At 37.5% G+C, this 16,926-nt stretch overlaps 1 non-coding gene across 1 annotated transcript; it reads left to right on the forward strand.

Moving 5' to 3' along the window:
- The first annotated feature begins 6,836 nt into the window (after window positions 1-6,836).
- On the forward strand, window positions 6,837-6,944 carry LOC127133671 (small nucleolar RNA R71). Its single transcript, XR_007807621.1, has one exon. It is a non-coding gene; the product is annotated as a small nucleolar RNA R71 (small nucleolar RNA).
- The last annotated feature ends 9,982 nt before the right edge of the window (window positions 6,945-16,926 follow it).

A 16,926-nucleotide genomic window follows, 5' to 3' on the forward strand; every position in this document is an offset into this window, starting at 1 on the left:
TATGTCAAATAACAAATGAACAAATATCATACAACAAGGGTGAAAAGTAGGCAATACCACCAAGGAAGGTCTAATGTGTTCCCCAGTGGAGTCGCCACTTTTCTGTAGCGGTATATTCGTCACTTTATGATTTATTGATTAAATCATAAGCAAAGAATACAAAGAAATCGAGTCGCCACCGCACTTTTATTTATCCTAAGGAATGGCTAAAAAGCGAACAAAAGCCTAAGAAGTTTTACACATGGAAAACTAATAAAAAGATCAGAGAATCTGGGTAAGGGGTTAATTACGCAATGGGAAGGTGTTAGGCACCCAAAACGTCCTAGGTACTCCTAGGGAGCCCTTTTCACACTTGTTGTATAAAAAAAAGTTTATTTGTTTATGACATATTGTGCAAACATGATTGGGAAGATGAGGAAAAAATATACAATTTTTATTGTTTTTGTGTTTGAACGGATGAACCCGTTGCCTACGTACCTTCCATGAAAGGTAAGGATCAAAACGCCGTAGTTCGGCTAAAAGATTTCCAAAAATTAGTGAATTCATTTTAAAACAAGAGCACTAAGGCTTTTCATTATCAACGGGAGAAAACTCAACCAAGACCAACAATCCACCATGCAAGGATGGCTTCAACATACTAGTGAGGGGTTAACCCTATAATAAGTATGGAAGACTTACAATCAACTCACTAAGGATGTGGTGAGATTTACATCAACCACTATGAGAATTGAAACCTATGGCTAATGTATGAAAACATATCAACAATGGACAAAGTCACAAAACAATTGAATGGGTGAAGTTAATTGATTATGAGTATTCACAAAATATGGTCAATGTATGATTAAGATTCAATTCAGAAAGAAGTATTATCAAAAGTGAAGTTTGAAAAATCAAGGACTTAAGGTCCAGGTTTCTAATTTGAAAAGACATGAAAATGTTTGCACAATAATTCAAAGTTTTTGAATTAACAATGTGAAAAGGGAGTTTTGGAGACAAAAGGGTGTGGATGGAGGAGTGTAAAACTTCTCAGAAGTTCACCTCTTGAAATAATATGGAAGATGATTCAAGTGTGTCCTTAGGAATAAGCAATGAGCAATAACAAATAAGCAAAACAAATGATATCGGATGCCAATTGTTGGACTTACACCAATCTCACAAACAAAGGCGGATACCGGATACCAATCAATGGATTTACACCAGTCTCCTAAAACAAACAGGGATGTCAGATGCCAATAAATGGACTTATTCCAACCTCCTAAAGAAAAACAAAACATGGATATCAGATGCCAATAAATGGACTTATTCCAATCTCCTAAAGTAAAACAAAACATGGATGTCAGATGCCAATCTATCTGGGCTTACTCTAATCTCCAATAGATGATCATGGGAAAACAAATGCCAACGACATGGACTTACAATTGCATCCTCACATATAACAAACAAACAAAAGCACGAAGCAAAGAGGACATAAGTGGCCAATGAAATGGTCTTACACTCAATCCCTTCCAAATCATAGGAACAATGGCCAATTAATGGACTTACAGTTGATTCCTCAATGGGCAAACCAAAGATGGTCACAAAGATATGAAATGATGATCATGCAATAATGAACAATTAATGATGATAAATGCACTAAGGCAAACAAGCAAACAGGTACAGATGAACCAATAAGCAATCAATGATTCAGTTAGCACACACTATATACAAGCAATTAGGCTCAAGCAAGGGTTAGACTTTACAGTCAACTGGAATGGGGTAAGTGGTGCTCTTAACCTTAACATTGAGAGTTAAGGTGAAGCAGATGAAATGGAAATGAGGGGTTTGCCTCATGGCTTCTATCCCTGGTCAGGGAGAGCTTTGAATATCAGAAGGTGTGGGAGTTCAGAAAGTTGGAACTCTCTCCACAAGTGAATGACTCTATAGATCTTGGGTTAATATCCACAATGCTACAACATGTAATGTGAGCAAAGGAATGACACACAGAATAGTAGGAGATGGACTACACATCTCTTTTATCTACCAATTGCCTTATCAAAAGGACTTTTCCTGCTTGGGGACAAAGATAAACAATCACAAACATTGCCTCTTAAGGAGGACTTCAGACAGGTGCCTGGCCAAGTAACAAGCCAGGTCTTCCAGACTACATGAAGAAGAGAGATTATACCTAATTGGTTAAGCAACCAAGCAAAAGCAAGTTCAAATTGAACTTAAGCAACTAATGTACCTGAAAACAATCCAACTCAATCAGTACTCAATTCAAAAAGTCAAACAGATAATCCAACAATCAACAGACAATGCAATCAAACAAGTAATGCAACAATGTGCAAGGCACAAGCTCAACTCAAATGAGCTAAGAGCATCCTACAAAACAAGTCAAGGTTAGTCAATAACAATCAAATAACCCAACTCAAGCAATGTGAATTAATCTCCTTAAGGCCATGCACTTCTTAACCTGAAAACAAACTCAAACATGAGAAGCAAACCACTAGGACAAGGCCTAGGATCAAAGAAGGAGAAATAATCCAAAACAGAACATGAAAATTGACAAGAATCAAGATTAATCAAATTAGAACAATATCCAATTGGTCTCATGTCAAAAGCATCAACCAAACTCATTTCATAAATCAATCATGTCAAAGTAGGCAAGTTGAAAGCTCAATGAGGCAAACAGAATGAACAAAGGCATATTAATTCCAAAATAGCTCAATAACTCTCAAGAAAAATCATGGCTAAACAGAACATATCCAATGATCAACACACCAGAAATCAAGGCATTTGGACAAGTATAAGCATGTCAAAGAAATTCATCAAGTCAAGGTAAGCATAAACAAGCTCAAAGGAGGAACAAATTGATACATCAACTTAAGGCAATCCTAAAACAGAAATGACAAGTGATAAATGACTCAAACCAAAGCCAAGATAAACTTAGAGATGTCTAGAAGCAATGTGTAAAATTTCAAGTTCATATTATAAACATCAAGCATTTCACAAATCATTTAAGTTCAACACTCTTCAAAAGTCCAAACATGACCAACCAGCAAAGAAAATTTCAAACAAATGGGAAATGGATCCAAAAATTCCACAAAATTCATGATCAAACTTAACATCCATAAGTAGCATTATGCAAAAATTCACATCATTTGGCATTTAATTGGCATGGTAAATAAAATCAGCAAATCAAGCAAGCAAAGGTGTGACACACATTGTCACACCTACATTAATCATGTCATATCTCAACAATCAGAAATCAGAAAAATACAAACTCTATACCAAAATGACCATTAGGATGTCTAGTTTAAGCATGTCAATTTTCAAATTCATTGGATCAACCATCATTATTTCACAAAGAAAATGGAAAGCAAGGTGCAAGATAGCATATGCATGAACAAACCCTAGGCTAAAACATTATTCAGCCGTGCACAAATTCTGGAAAAATCATCAAAAAAAAGTAGACATCATGAGGAGAAAAATGGAAAAAACCACACATTAATTGGATGCATATTTATGGAGTTATGATTTTTTTGAGTAAAGAGAAAAATAAAAAAACACATGATGACATAGCATGAACATGGATGAAGGCAAGAAAATAAATCAGCAAGGCATTTTGGAAAAGTGATGGAGCGGGGAATCGAAGCCAGGCCATATTTAAACTGGAAAGCGCGCCAACAACCAAAACACAGTCGTTTTTCCTCAAACCCTAGGCGCATGCACAGCCATAATCCGCAGGTAATGCGGATGAACACGCGGGTAAATCCGCAGGAATTGGTATGAAGGCCATGGAAAAATCCGTAGGTAATCTCCAGGGAACATGAACACGATGAAGATCCTCATGATCTTCATCATCACTTTTCCAGAAATTTTCAACATGCACAGAAACACAAATTGATCATATAATCACGTAGCTTACACATCATACATCATAAATCAAACAATCAACAAGCATATAACAACATAAAACGCACAGATCGAGCAAAATAAAATTTCATGTCAAAACTTTAAATCTTCGAAACTTCATGGATAATGCATGGAATCAAGTGATTTTTAGCTCAGAATCACCACACAAACAAGCTCTACAAATATCACATGATGAATTTAAGAAAAGAGAGGATCGAATTCACACCTCTTGTAGAGCAGCTTTCGATATCAAGTGTTCCAGGTCCTGGCAATGCTCCAATCGTATCCTAGCAACCTTGTATGAGTGAATGGAAGGATCTTTGATACTTAATTGGCTTTGAATCCACGGATTTGAGGTTTCACCATTGATGCTCTTCGAACTCAAACTGCTTAAAATGGCACGGATTCACCTGGATCTTGCTCGCAGCTTACTCTATGATGATGTTAGATGAAGAATCAAGCAAGAATTATGCAATTGCTATGAAGAAATGAGAGAAAAAAATGAGAGAAAATTGAGAGCAAAAATTCTAGATATGAATTTGTGAAGTGTGGTTACTGAATTTCTGTTAGGATTTGGCTTAAATACCCCCTACTAATCACCCTCTAAACATGTTTAATTAATTGGTTAAGTGAATTAGCAAAAAGAGGTGTTTTGGCCAAAATTGCATTTCACCCCTATGCATGTGCATGGTGCATGAACAGTGCACGAATTTAGTCCAAATTCACTTAAAATGATATTTTGGAGCTATTGGTAATTGGGAAATGTTCAAATGAATTACCAATTTCAAATTGTGAAAATTCCCTCCAAAAATCCAAAATTTTGAAAATGTTCATGAAATGAGAAATGATGCAATGTCATGCAAGATTTGGATAGTAGAGTTCAAGAGAGGAATTTGGCAAAAAGAACCACTTCAATTGGCCTTTTGGTTCAAAAGTTATGCAAGCTTGAAGTTCAAAATTTCTTGGCAATGATTGATCCATAATTTCTTAACCACACATGAGAATTTCATGTTCTTGGACTTTTTGGAAAGGTGAGAGCAAGATCTTCAACTTTCATGTTGGACAAAATCTCATTTGAAGCTTGCTTGAGGATGTAAACTTGAGGAGAAGACCTTTCCATTTTTGGCAGTTTGAAATTATAGGTCACTTACTATTTTTGGAAACTTTTCATCTGACCTCAAATTCTCCATTGTTGATGTTTGAAATGTCAAAGGGGACTTGTATGGACATGAATGAGGTCTCTCTAACCATCTCCCACCTTCAAAGCCGTGATTGAATGCACAGTTGACTTGTGTTGACTTTTCTAGGGTTTCAGTTGACCTGGCTATGCTCAGATGAAGTTCAAGCCTCTACCACTTGAGATCTTGATTCAAAATGATATCATGGTTCATATGAACTCTTGTGATTGATCATGGTGCCCAAATTCTTCAGAATGGCCACCATATACTAGCTCAATGCTTGCCTTTGACTGTCTTGACCTAGTGTTGCTTCTTCTGCAAGTAACAAGGTTAGATGACATATTTTTGTACTTTTGGTTAGTAAACAAATGAAAAGCAATGATATACAAATGCAAAACATTCTTGGTGATCAAGAACCACTCTCAAAAGATAACCCACCCACAAGGGGAGGAAACAAAGTTGCACAATGATCCTTGAGGCAATGCTATGATATGACATGATGCCATGAGGGATCTTAGGGACAAAATTGGGGTCTTACACATTGTATTCTGTAGTGAGTGCCACAATCTCCTCATCTATAAGTTTCTTTTTATTTGATAGGATCTCTTTCAGGAACTTAGCATACGAAGGCATTTGAGTAATGACCTCAGTGAAAGGTATAGTGACATATATTTATTTTAGGAGCTCGATAAATTTCTTAAACTGAACCTTATTCTTGGCTTTGGCTAGTCTTTGAGGGTGTGATATTTTTTATTTATAGGGAGGTAGAGGTACATAAGGTTTCTCTTTCTCAACATCCTCCTCAATAGTAGGTGTAGCCTCCTCATCAATTGTTTTTCTCACTTGATCTCCCTCAATGACCTTTTCAGGTTCCTCATATACTCTCTTATACATCATAGGGTTTTCAACTCTTGGATCTACGGGTCCATCCAACTATGTTCCACTTAGTAGTGTGATAAAATTTGCATGGCCTTTAGGGTTTGGTTAAGGTTTTCCTGGAAACGTTCCAGCAAGAGCAACAATGACCGCTTTATGCTGAGCTACTTGAGTTATTTTAGTTTCAAGAATCTTGTTATGAGTAGCCATGGAATCAATCTTGGTTGTGAACTGTTTCACAAGCTCATTGGTATGAATGTTTTTGTTCATGAATTCTTTGTTCTACTAGGTATGGGATGTAATAAAGTTTTCCATCATTAGTTCTATATTTGATTTTCCAGGAGCAAGAGGAGCATGAGGGGCTCCTTTTTGGAAATTTTGAGAGTTAGAAGGTGGGGGACTGGGTGCAAACAATGCATTATTGTTCCTGTAGGATAAATTAAGATGGTTCCTCTAGCCAAGATTATAGGTATTGGAATAAGGATTTCCTTGTGCATAATTGACTTGGTCTGGTGTAGTTTCACTCAATATTTGACAATCAATGGCCATATGTCCTTGGACTCGACAAATCTCGCAGTTTGGGGCTACAACACTACAATGGCTGGAGTAGTTATAGTTAAATTATTGTTCTTTTGGGTAATTGAATTGACTTTAGCATTTATGTGATTAAATCCATTAACTTTGAATATTCCTCCTTTATGTTGGGTTTTCTCGACTTGAACTCTTTCAGCTCCCCATTGGTAATGACTCTGAGCCATGTTTTTGATAAGTTGGTAAGATTCCCCGAAGGGTTTGTTCACTAAGGCTCCGCTAACATCAACATCTATGGTCATTTTGGTGTTGTATAACAGACCATTGTAGAAAGTATGAATGATAAACCATTGTTCTAATCCATGATGAGGATAAAGTATTATCATATCTTTATATCTTTCTCAGGCATCAAAGAGTGATTCTCCTTCGGTCTGTCTAAACGTAGTTATATGATTTCTTAACACTTTCGTTTTTCTTGGTGGAAAATATTTGGCTAAGAATACCCTATTGAATTCATTCCAAGTGGTAATTGAGTTCGCGGGTAGAGACTGTAGCCACACTCTGGCTTTATCTCTTAGGGAAAATGGAAATAAACGTAGTCTATTGGTGCATACTGTACAAACACTGATAAATAAAGATTTGGGTCCTCTGTGGTGTAGCGGGGTATTCGTTACCATTAGAGATATTGACTAAATCCAAGGTAAATCATACAAGTCGAGTCGCCACCACACTTCTATTTATCCAAAGGAATGGTTAGAAAGCGAACAAAAACCTAATAGTTTTAACAAAAACTAGTAAAAGAAACAGAGATCTGAGTAAGGGGGTTGGTTATGTAATGGGAAGGTGTTAGGCACCAAAAACATCCTAGGTACTCCAAGGGAGCCCTTTTCATACTTGTTGTGAAGGTTGTTGTTTTGTGAAAAAATGTTTGTGCAAACATGATTGAAGAGATGAGAAGAGAATGTACAAGTTGTTTACATTTTGGTGTTTGGATGGATAAACCCATTGCCTACGTACCATCTTATAAAAAGATTAGGATCAAAACCTCGTAGTTCGGGATAAAAATCTCAAAAATGAGTTGGTGAATTGATTGATCGAAAAGCCTTAAGGTCTTTTGTTATCCAAGGGAGAAAACTCAACCAAACCACAAATCCACCATGTGAGGATAGCTTCAACATGCTAGTGAGGGGTTAACCCTATAATAAGTATGGAAGGCTCATTGTCCATCACTAAGGATATAGGTGAGTATTATATCTACCACAAGGATAACTCAAACCTAATAGCTAATGGTTATGAAAGATTTTGATTAAGAAAGTGGCTATTGGAACCATAAAAGACACTTGAATGGGTTATATTTACCAATTAGAAGTATATACAAAATAGTCAAAGTTGACTTAAATATTCAATTCAAAATAAGTGTTATGAAAAGAAAGTTTGAAAATCAAAAGCATAAGGCTTAGGTTTCTAATGTTTGAAAACAATAGTTAAATGTTTGCACAAAACGTTTTGGCTTGGGTTAGAGTGGAGAGAAGAAGAAGAATGGCTAAGTCCTAAGCACAACAAAAAGAGAAAGGATGAAGAAGCAAAACCACAATGGAGTCCATCTCTTGAGATCATATAGATGATCCAAGTAGCTCCCATCCTTTGGAATAAGCAATCACAAAAATAGTAAGCTCAAGCAATCAAACAAGTCTCTTAAGAGATCCTAAATGTATCTTGTGTCTTTCACTTTGGATGAGAATGGCAATGGTCCTTCAATTAAGCTCCAGTTGGAACTCCTAGCACAAGGAAACACACATCAAAAGGTTCTATAACACAATCAAAGAATGGACAAGAGGGAGTTTAGAATATGGTCCTTTCAATCCATCTTCATCATTAAGATCCCTTTACTCTAATTTTTGCATAAGGAAGGTCCTAGAATCTAAGTCCAATTCTCAATTCTTTGCATAGGGAAAATCCTAGAAACTAAGTCTATTTCTTTGCCTTTGGTCCACAACAATCAAAACAAAAACACAAGCACAAAAGTATATACACAATTATACACCCAATGGGCAAAAGGCAAATGGCATTAACATAAACAAGGGCTCAAGTGAGCAAATAGAAAAACAAATGGATAATATGTGCAAGAATAGTAAATTGCATAAAAGTAAAGTGCGTAAAGGTAAATGTTAATTGTCAATAGTTAGTGTTAGTAGTTAGTGTGCCATAAGGCAAATTTAGCGCCATGTTAAGCAATCGTAATTGGACTTATGTAGAAGTCACAACTATCTGAGGCCGGTCAATAATAATGTAGGCAACAACACAAGTTATAAGTCTTGATTAGTGAATCAAGTTCCAACAACTTGCCATGCCAAAAAGAAAAAAGAGAATTGATCTTGTATTGGTTTAAGCCTTTTGCATGATTTAGAAAACAACCTATCCTTAATGTAAAACCATTCACTTGATCAATTGATCAAGATGAATTAGATTTGGATCAAGGAAGATTAAGCCTTCCTAATCAATGCTAACTTATCAACCTTCAACTCATTGATCAAGAAAGAAAGGAGAAGAAGAAGAAGATGGAGAATGGATAATGAAAAGGATAAGGAAATGGAAAGATCCAAATGCATTCAATGAAATAAGATGTACCAATCCATATGTATTGACCAAATGACATTGAAAGTCAAAGTCAAACAATAAGAAATCAGAAATGAGATGAAGATTGGAGATCCAGTAAGGAGCATAATATTTTTTGGCATTTTCAATATTAAAATAAACTTGAATAAAAAATAAAAGAAAGGTCAAACTTCAAAATCACTTCAAATCAACCTTGAAAGGTCTAAGTAATTTATCCCAAGTTCAACAAAGTCAAACAAAATTTGACAAAAAAATTCAGCATTTATAAAAGTCAGAAACTATTTTTAATCAATTAAAAATGAATAAAATCTCAAATAAATCTCAAATCAATTTAAAAATTGATGAGAATATTTTTCATAGATCCATCATCATTCAAATAGGTTAGGAAAATATTTTTGTATTTTTTGAATATCAAAAACTATTTAAAATGAATTAAAAATAACCAGAAAAGAGAAAATTCATAAAAAATATCAAATGACAAAATAAAAAATATTAAAAATCAGAAATAGAAACTAGAATTTATTTGGAGACTAATGCAATTGGTCCCATAATTTTTGGATTAAAAATGAGAGAGATATTGATTTTTGAAATAAAAGGGAATAAACAAAATAAAAATCAGAAATTAGAAAATGTGGAAAATCCTGGCGCGTTAGATCTCCTTTCATTAAATGACGTGGACGATCTGAAGGCAATGGCATGCGGGCGCATCATAGGACCAAGTCAATTCAACCACGCACAGATTAAATAAAAGTCATAACAATCAAAGGCCAAGATCAAATCTGGAAAATGAATCCAAGGGTCCACAATGCATCTGGCAATAGGGCAGCCACCGGAGCCACCGTCTTCTCCGGTGAGCTTAGGTTTTCCGGCCAAAATTGTAGAGATCCAAACCTTAATGAAAATGCACGATCTATACATCTTTAGAAAGCTGGGATGATGTACATCATCCCTGTGCCACTCAATTCCACTCTAGATCTCTATATTGAGAGAAATCAGAGATGGGAGTTCTGTGGTGTTCATCATGAACTCAATGGATTTCAAAAATTAAATGCATAATCATGATGCCTCTATTGAGAGGCCTTCAGCCAACACAAGATCCAAGCAAATAGGTCAATGGATGATGAGATTCGAAGAAAATACCAGTTGAAGAGTAAGCTTGAATTCTGGAAACTTGAGCTCGATTTCTTGCTTGCTTTGCCAAAACAGAAGATCAATGAACTGAATGATGAAGGTTTGGAAGCTTTAGATCCAAAGATTCAACCAGATGTAGTTGAATTTTGGATCTGAAAAATTTGAAGAAAATGAAAATAGCTTCTTTGGTGAGGTTGGGGAATCACTTCAGCAGGATTTCAGGCGCCTTTAGGTTCTGTTTGAATGAAGCTGAGCACTTCTATTTATAGCAAAACAAACTGCAAGCAAGGTGAATTCTCATGTGCATGGAATTTGGAATTCTCATGCATGGGCCTGTACAGGCGCGTGCAAAGCCCAAAAATGGATGGAAATGCAAGCTGAACTCAGATGCCAATGATTTAGACGTGTAATTAGAGCTGCATTGGCTTGTGCATGAGGTTATGATGTGAATTCCATAATTGTGCCTAAATGTTCACCTCTTCGAAAATACCAATTTCCAAATCCAAACATGATCATGTGAGTAATGGTTGGAAAGGTTTTGATGTAAGGAACAATTGTTATGTTGGGCAAAAATCCATTTGAAGTGTGGAAATTTATGAAATTTGAGTTTAAAGTGCAAGGTGCATGACATGTGAAGGCAAGGTTTCTAAATTTGGCCAATGTTCAAGCCCTTCTGTTTTGATGATGCAAGCCTCAAATGAAAACATCTCCAACATCAAAGTTGTATACCTGTTCAAGAAAATCAAAGTGGACTTAAATGTTGCATCATTTGGATTTTTGATGAAGAAGTTATGGGCACTTGAAGTTGGACTTTTTTGCCTTTTAATGCATTTGACCTAAAAGGACCTATAATGTCTTGCATTATCAAAGGTATTTCCTTTGAGATTTTGAAATATTGTCCAACATAACATTTTAAGTAGACATCTTAAGCTTTCCAATTCATTTGATCCCACCTCAAAATCATAAAAAATGAATGAGTTATGTCCTTGGGAAGTTGACCCAAAATTAGGGTTTCAGTCAAAATGACCTATAATGTATTGGAATGGGAGATGGCCTTCCAAGCTTCAAATCAATTTTTGATGAACACGAAAGTTGTTAATATTGTCCTTAAGAACATTTTTGATTTTGGAACCATCTCCATTTGACCAACACATAAAAAGTTAGGTCTTAGTGCATTTCAAAATAGTCAGATGAATTGACTGATCAACTTCTCAAGTCCATGACTCATACCTTGATGAATTGATGATTGAGGATACTCAAATAAGTTCAAATATGCATGAAATGATGAATTAAAGAACTTCCCTTGATTTTATTTGATCATGGGCTGAGGTTGCTTCAGGAGCAAGGCATGTGGTGCACAGATGAATTAGGGTTTCTTTAAGGAACCAACCTCAAAACCTTTGACTTTCTTTGATCAAAATGATGAATTGAGATGCTAGGGAGGCATATTTGATGGATGAGAGCTTTGGGAACCATTACCATGCTTGCTATCATCTCCTCTTGACCTTACCATTGCATAAGTGATCTCTTTGAAGCTCTTGACCTTGTGATTGCTCAAGCTACAAACGAAAGATGTTAGTGACATATTTTTGTGCTTTTGGTTAGTGAACAAAATAAGAAAAGCAATGATATACAATTCAAGTATGCTTGGTGATCTCAAACCACTCTCAAGAAATCCCACCCAGAGGCAAAGGGAACCGAGATGCTAAGGATCCTTGAGGCAATGCACATGCAATGTTATGATGCCATGAGGGATCTATGGGACAAAATTAAGGTCTTACAGATGCCCCTATTTAAGGTCATTCTAGCCGGAGAAGTGAAGGTTAAAATCTTTGTCTCGACGGGGTAGAATGGGCTTAAATAATAACAAAGAGACGAATTTTGGTCCCTAAGAGACCTCATGATGCGGATGTATGCATGCAAAAAAATGGTAAAACTCTGTGGGGATATGCGTCCACAAAAGAAAAAGAAATCCGGAGAAACTAGAAATCCCAAAGGAGTAATACACTCACTAGGGAGACAGAGACTCTACCGGGGAGTAAAGGGCTGAAAATGCATGAGCAGGTCACGACTTGAGACTTTCTGAGAGACACAGAGAGAATCCATGAAATAAATCAATGGAAGAACTCGAGCCGACTCGAAAATGCATGTATTGGGGAATATGCCCATACAGCCAAAAATTATCCGCAATGGATACTTCAGATGAAAATCCGGACTCAGGTGGGGATGTCCCCTAAGGACTCAACTGAGGAAGATCTCAATAGAAAATCTCCTAGGGAAGCAACGGGATGAGGTATTACCGGTTACCGGGTAATAAGCTCAAGGAGACGTGTGATCTGAACACCGGTATAAGGGTGAGAGAACAACATGCCCCGGAAGAATGAATATCTAAGACCGGTATAAGGGTTAGAGAAATCAATCAACCAAATCATTTGAGGAAAACCTAAAAAGGTATATTTCAACTCAGGAAAATCTGATTCCACAGGGGACAAAAAGTCATAATAGGGAGCAGAAGGAAGGAACACCAGGGATGCCGGTTACTGGGCCTATAATAGGTGACCAACCAAAGTGTGAATTGGGGAATATTCCCAAAACACTCATCATCCGAAAAGAGGGAAAAAAGCAAACTCAATTATGGGATGGACATTCGATTCCAAAACAGGGATACGAATCTTACTCAACTAGGGAAGAACAAAAAGCTTCGACCAAAGAGTGCATGAGATATATTATCTATTACCGTCAGAACGTAGATAATACACTCGCATGGAAGATTATCCACAACCGGTTACTGGGTTAATAAAGGATAGATCGACCGAAAAAGAAAGGCATCGGGATACCGAAACTGGGTATATAATGATGACCATTCAAGGGGAGCAACCAACATTACCGACAACCGGTAAATGAAAGATGACTTGCTGGGGATAAAATTGCCTAATCAGAGCAATTATCCAAAAGAATGAGGGAATATCACCACCGAATATTGGATAATGATAACCGTCAAGGAGGGGATTACATCTACCGGATACTGGGTAGAAAAACCACGGAAGAGTAATCGTCATCGATTAGGATGAATAAGAAGGTTAACTCTGCAAAGGGGAGAAAATAGGGTTTACAGCTACCGGTATAAGGGTAGAAAACCACAGACTCCGCTGAGGATAAGATGAATGATTACTAATTACTGAGCAATTATTCATTTATACCACAGGGAACCAAGAGAAACAATCTCAAGAGGCCAATTTATGATCAAACCAAAGAGGCAAACTGAATCAAAACTCATCCTAGTGAGGATATAACTCAATAGGGGAACCCATCCCAATATATGTGTTGGGAGGAAGCGAAAACAACTGTTGTCCACGAGGATATAACTCAGTGGGGAATGCGGAAGGAAAGATAAACACTTTCTGCTTAGTGGGCTGACTCTACATTGAGGGATCAGACACCAACATCTGCTTGGGGAATGTATTACCAACTAACAGAGGAATATCAAACAAAGACATATGGCAAAAATGTAATATGAATATCCGAATGTTTGAAAATTATATGCACACATGCATGATTTATGTATGATGAATGCTGATAGACAGACATTTCTAACACAAACAGCTTCAAGGAGTACAAACATCCGGTACTACATCTCAAGAGAGAAAGCCAAATTCACCAGAGAGTATCCAATCTGCCGGGGATCAGAGATACCAGGAAGAAACAAAATCTCTGCAGGGGATGAATCATCGATCAATCCGGCTGGGGACAGGAGTTTATTGCATAGATGAAATTTGTCGCATAAGCAACTCTACTGGGGAATCTATCCGAGGAGGTAAAGGGATTCTGGGGATCAAACACCAAGTACCGTACCCACCAAGGAGATCACATCTGCTGAGGAGAAAAGATTTCTACTCCGCTAAAAGGGAGAGTGATGAATATCTCAACAAGCATTCACTCAGTAGGATAAACCACAAAAGGCTCCAGAGGAAGAAGATACAGTCATGCCAGGAATATGAACAAATGTCTTACCCTGTTAGAGATCATACCATCCTTGGGAGAGCGCTGAGGATCTCCTAAGTATTCTTTTGTCATTGTGAATGTTCATTTTGTTTAAAAAACAAATTATGAAAAATTCATTTCTTCAAAACAATGACATTTTCTCAATTTAAAACATGCAAAACATTTGTTGAATAGAAACAAATAAGAGTGCAAACAATTGGATAAAAGGCTCAAATTTATTTGATGGAATGGTAGTCTGCAAATGGCAAGACTCCATAGATCTATACAAGTTTGAAATTGGTGATATATATTGGAAAAGGGATACATTGAACATAATGACCATTTCTCCACCAATTCTGAATTCGATGTATTCGAAGCTTCGGTTGATGACGAATGAGCAAGAATCTCCGACGGATGACAGTTGTAGAACAAAGTCTTGTCAGGATACAGTTACTTGCCAAACCCCTAATTTTTGCCTAGATTGCCCCAGGATGAGGTACTCAATCTAGCGGGATACATATATTCCTCTTTTTTCATGTCTCTAACTTTTGCCTGGACCGCCCTTTCGGGTTTTCAATCCACCGAGACGCTCATTTTTGCCTAAGCCGCCCTTTCGGGTTTTCAACTTAGCGAGCTATTCTGTTTTTATTTCTAGGCAAAGTATTTCTTGACTGCATATGAATTCACAGGACGAGTGAAATCCTCCCCATCCATAGTTGTAAGCATCAAAGCACCGCCTGAAAAGGCCCTCTTAACAACATATGGACCTTCGTAGTTTGGAGTCCACTTGCCCCTGGAATCGGGCGCGAAAGACAAGACTTTCTTGAGCACAAGTTCACCTTCTCGGAACACACGAGGCTTGACCTTCTTATCAAAAGCTTTCTTCATTCTCTATTGATATAACTGACCATGGCACATGGCAGTCAATCTCTTTTCTTCTATCAAATTCAGCTGGTCATAACGACTCTGAACCCATTCAGCATCAGTCAACTTGGCCTCCATCAAGACTCTCATTGATGGGATCTCCACCTCTACTGGGAGTACAACCTTCATGCCATAAACAAGAGAGAAAGGGGTTGCCCCTGTTGAAGTGCGGACAGACGTACGATATCCATGTAAAGTAAATGGAAACATCTCATGCCAATCTTTATACGTGACAACCATCTTCTGGATAATCTTCTTGATATTCTTATTAGCAGCTTCAACAGCTCCATTCATCTTGGGTCTGTAAGGAGAAGAATTATGATGGTCGATCTTGGACTCACCACACAGCTCTTTCATCATTTTGTTGTTCAAGTTAGATCCATTATCAGTAATGATCTTATCTGGCACACCATAACGGCATATGAGTTGATTCTTGATAAACTTCACGACCACCTGCCTGGTCACGTTTGCATACGATGCCGCTTCAACCCACTTGGTGAAGTAATCAATTGCTACGAGAATAAATCTGTGTCCGTTGGACGCTTTTGGCTCTATCATGCCAATCATGTCAATTCCCCACATAGAGAAAGGCCATGGTGATGAAATCACATTCAGAAGTGTCGGAGGAATATGAATCTTATCCGCGTAAATATGACACTTGTAGCATTTCTTCACATATTTGCAGCAGTCAGACTCCATTGTCAGCCAATAGTAGCCTGCTCTTAACATCTTTATAGCCATGGCATGTCCGTTGGAATGAGTACCAAACGAACCCTCATGGACCTCAGTCATTAACAGGTCTGCTTCGTGTCTATCCACGCATCTGAGCAGAACCATGTCAAAATTCCTCTTATAAAGCACATTGCCATTGAGATAGAAACTGCCTGACAATCTCCTCAAAGTCTTTCTATACAGATGCTCCAGGCGGATAAACCTGGTTCTGAAGGAAGCATTTGATATCATGATACCATGGCTTATCATCTTTCACCTCTTCTACCGCAAACACATGGGCTGGTCTGCCCAAGCGCATTACAGTGATATTGGGGACTTCATTCCAAAGTTTAACCACAATCATCGAAGCAAGTGTAGCAAGAGCATCTTCCATCCGATTCTCATCTCGAGGAATATGATGGAAGTCAACCTCAGTAAAGAACGTTGAAATCCTCCTCGCATAATCCCTATATGGGATGAGACCAGGCTGATTCGTTTCCCATTCACCTTTAATCTGATTGACAACGAGGGCCGAATCACCATAAACATCAAGATGCTTGATCCTTAGATCAATGCATTCCTCCAATCCCATAATGCAGGCCTCATACTCAGCCATATTATTCGTGCATTTGAAAGTTAGCCTTGTTGTAAAAGGAATATGTGTTCCTTGAGGAGTAATAATCACTGCCCCAATATCATTTCCATACTGATTCACAGTGCCATCAAATACCATACTCCATCTGGAACCAGGCTCTGGCCCTTCATCGAGTGTAGGCTCATCACAATCTTTCATTTTCAAATACAGAATCTCCTCATCTGGGAAGTCATACTGAACTGATTGATAATCCTCGATCGGTTGATGTGCCAAGTGGTCAGCCAAGATACTACCTTTAATAGCCTTCTGAGCTCGATACTCAATATCATACTCAGATAACAACATTTGCCAACGGGCAATTCTCCCTGTTAAAGCAGGTTTCTCGAAGATATACTTAATTGGATCCATTCTGGATATCAACCAAGTCGTATGATTTATCATATACTGGCGTAAGCGCTTAGCGGCCTAAGCCAAAGCACATCATGTCTT

This window comes from Lathyrus oleraceus, chromosome 3 (genome assembly GCF_024323335.1).
Source record: "Lathyrus oleraceus cultivar Zhongwan6 chromosome 3, CAAS_Psat_ZW6_1.0, whole genome shotgun sequence".
Lineage (NCBI taxonomy): Eukaryota > Viridiplantae > Streptophyta > Magnoliopsida > Fabales > Fabaceae > Lathyrus > Lathyrus oleraceus.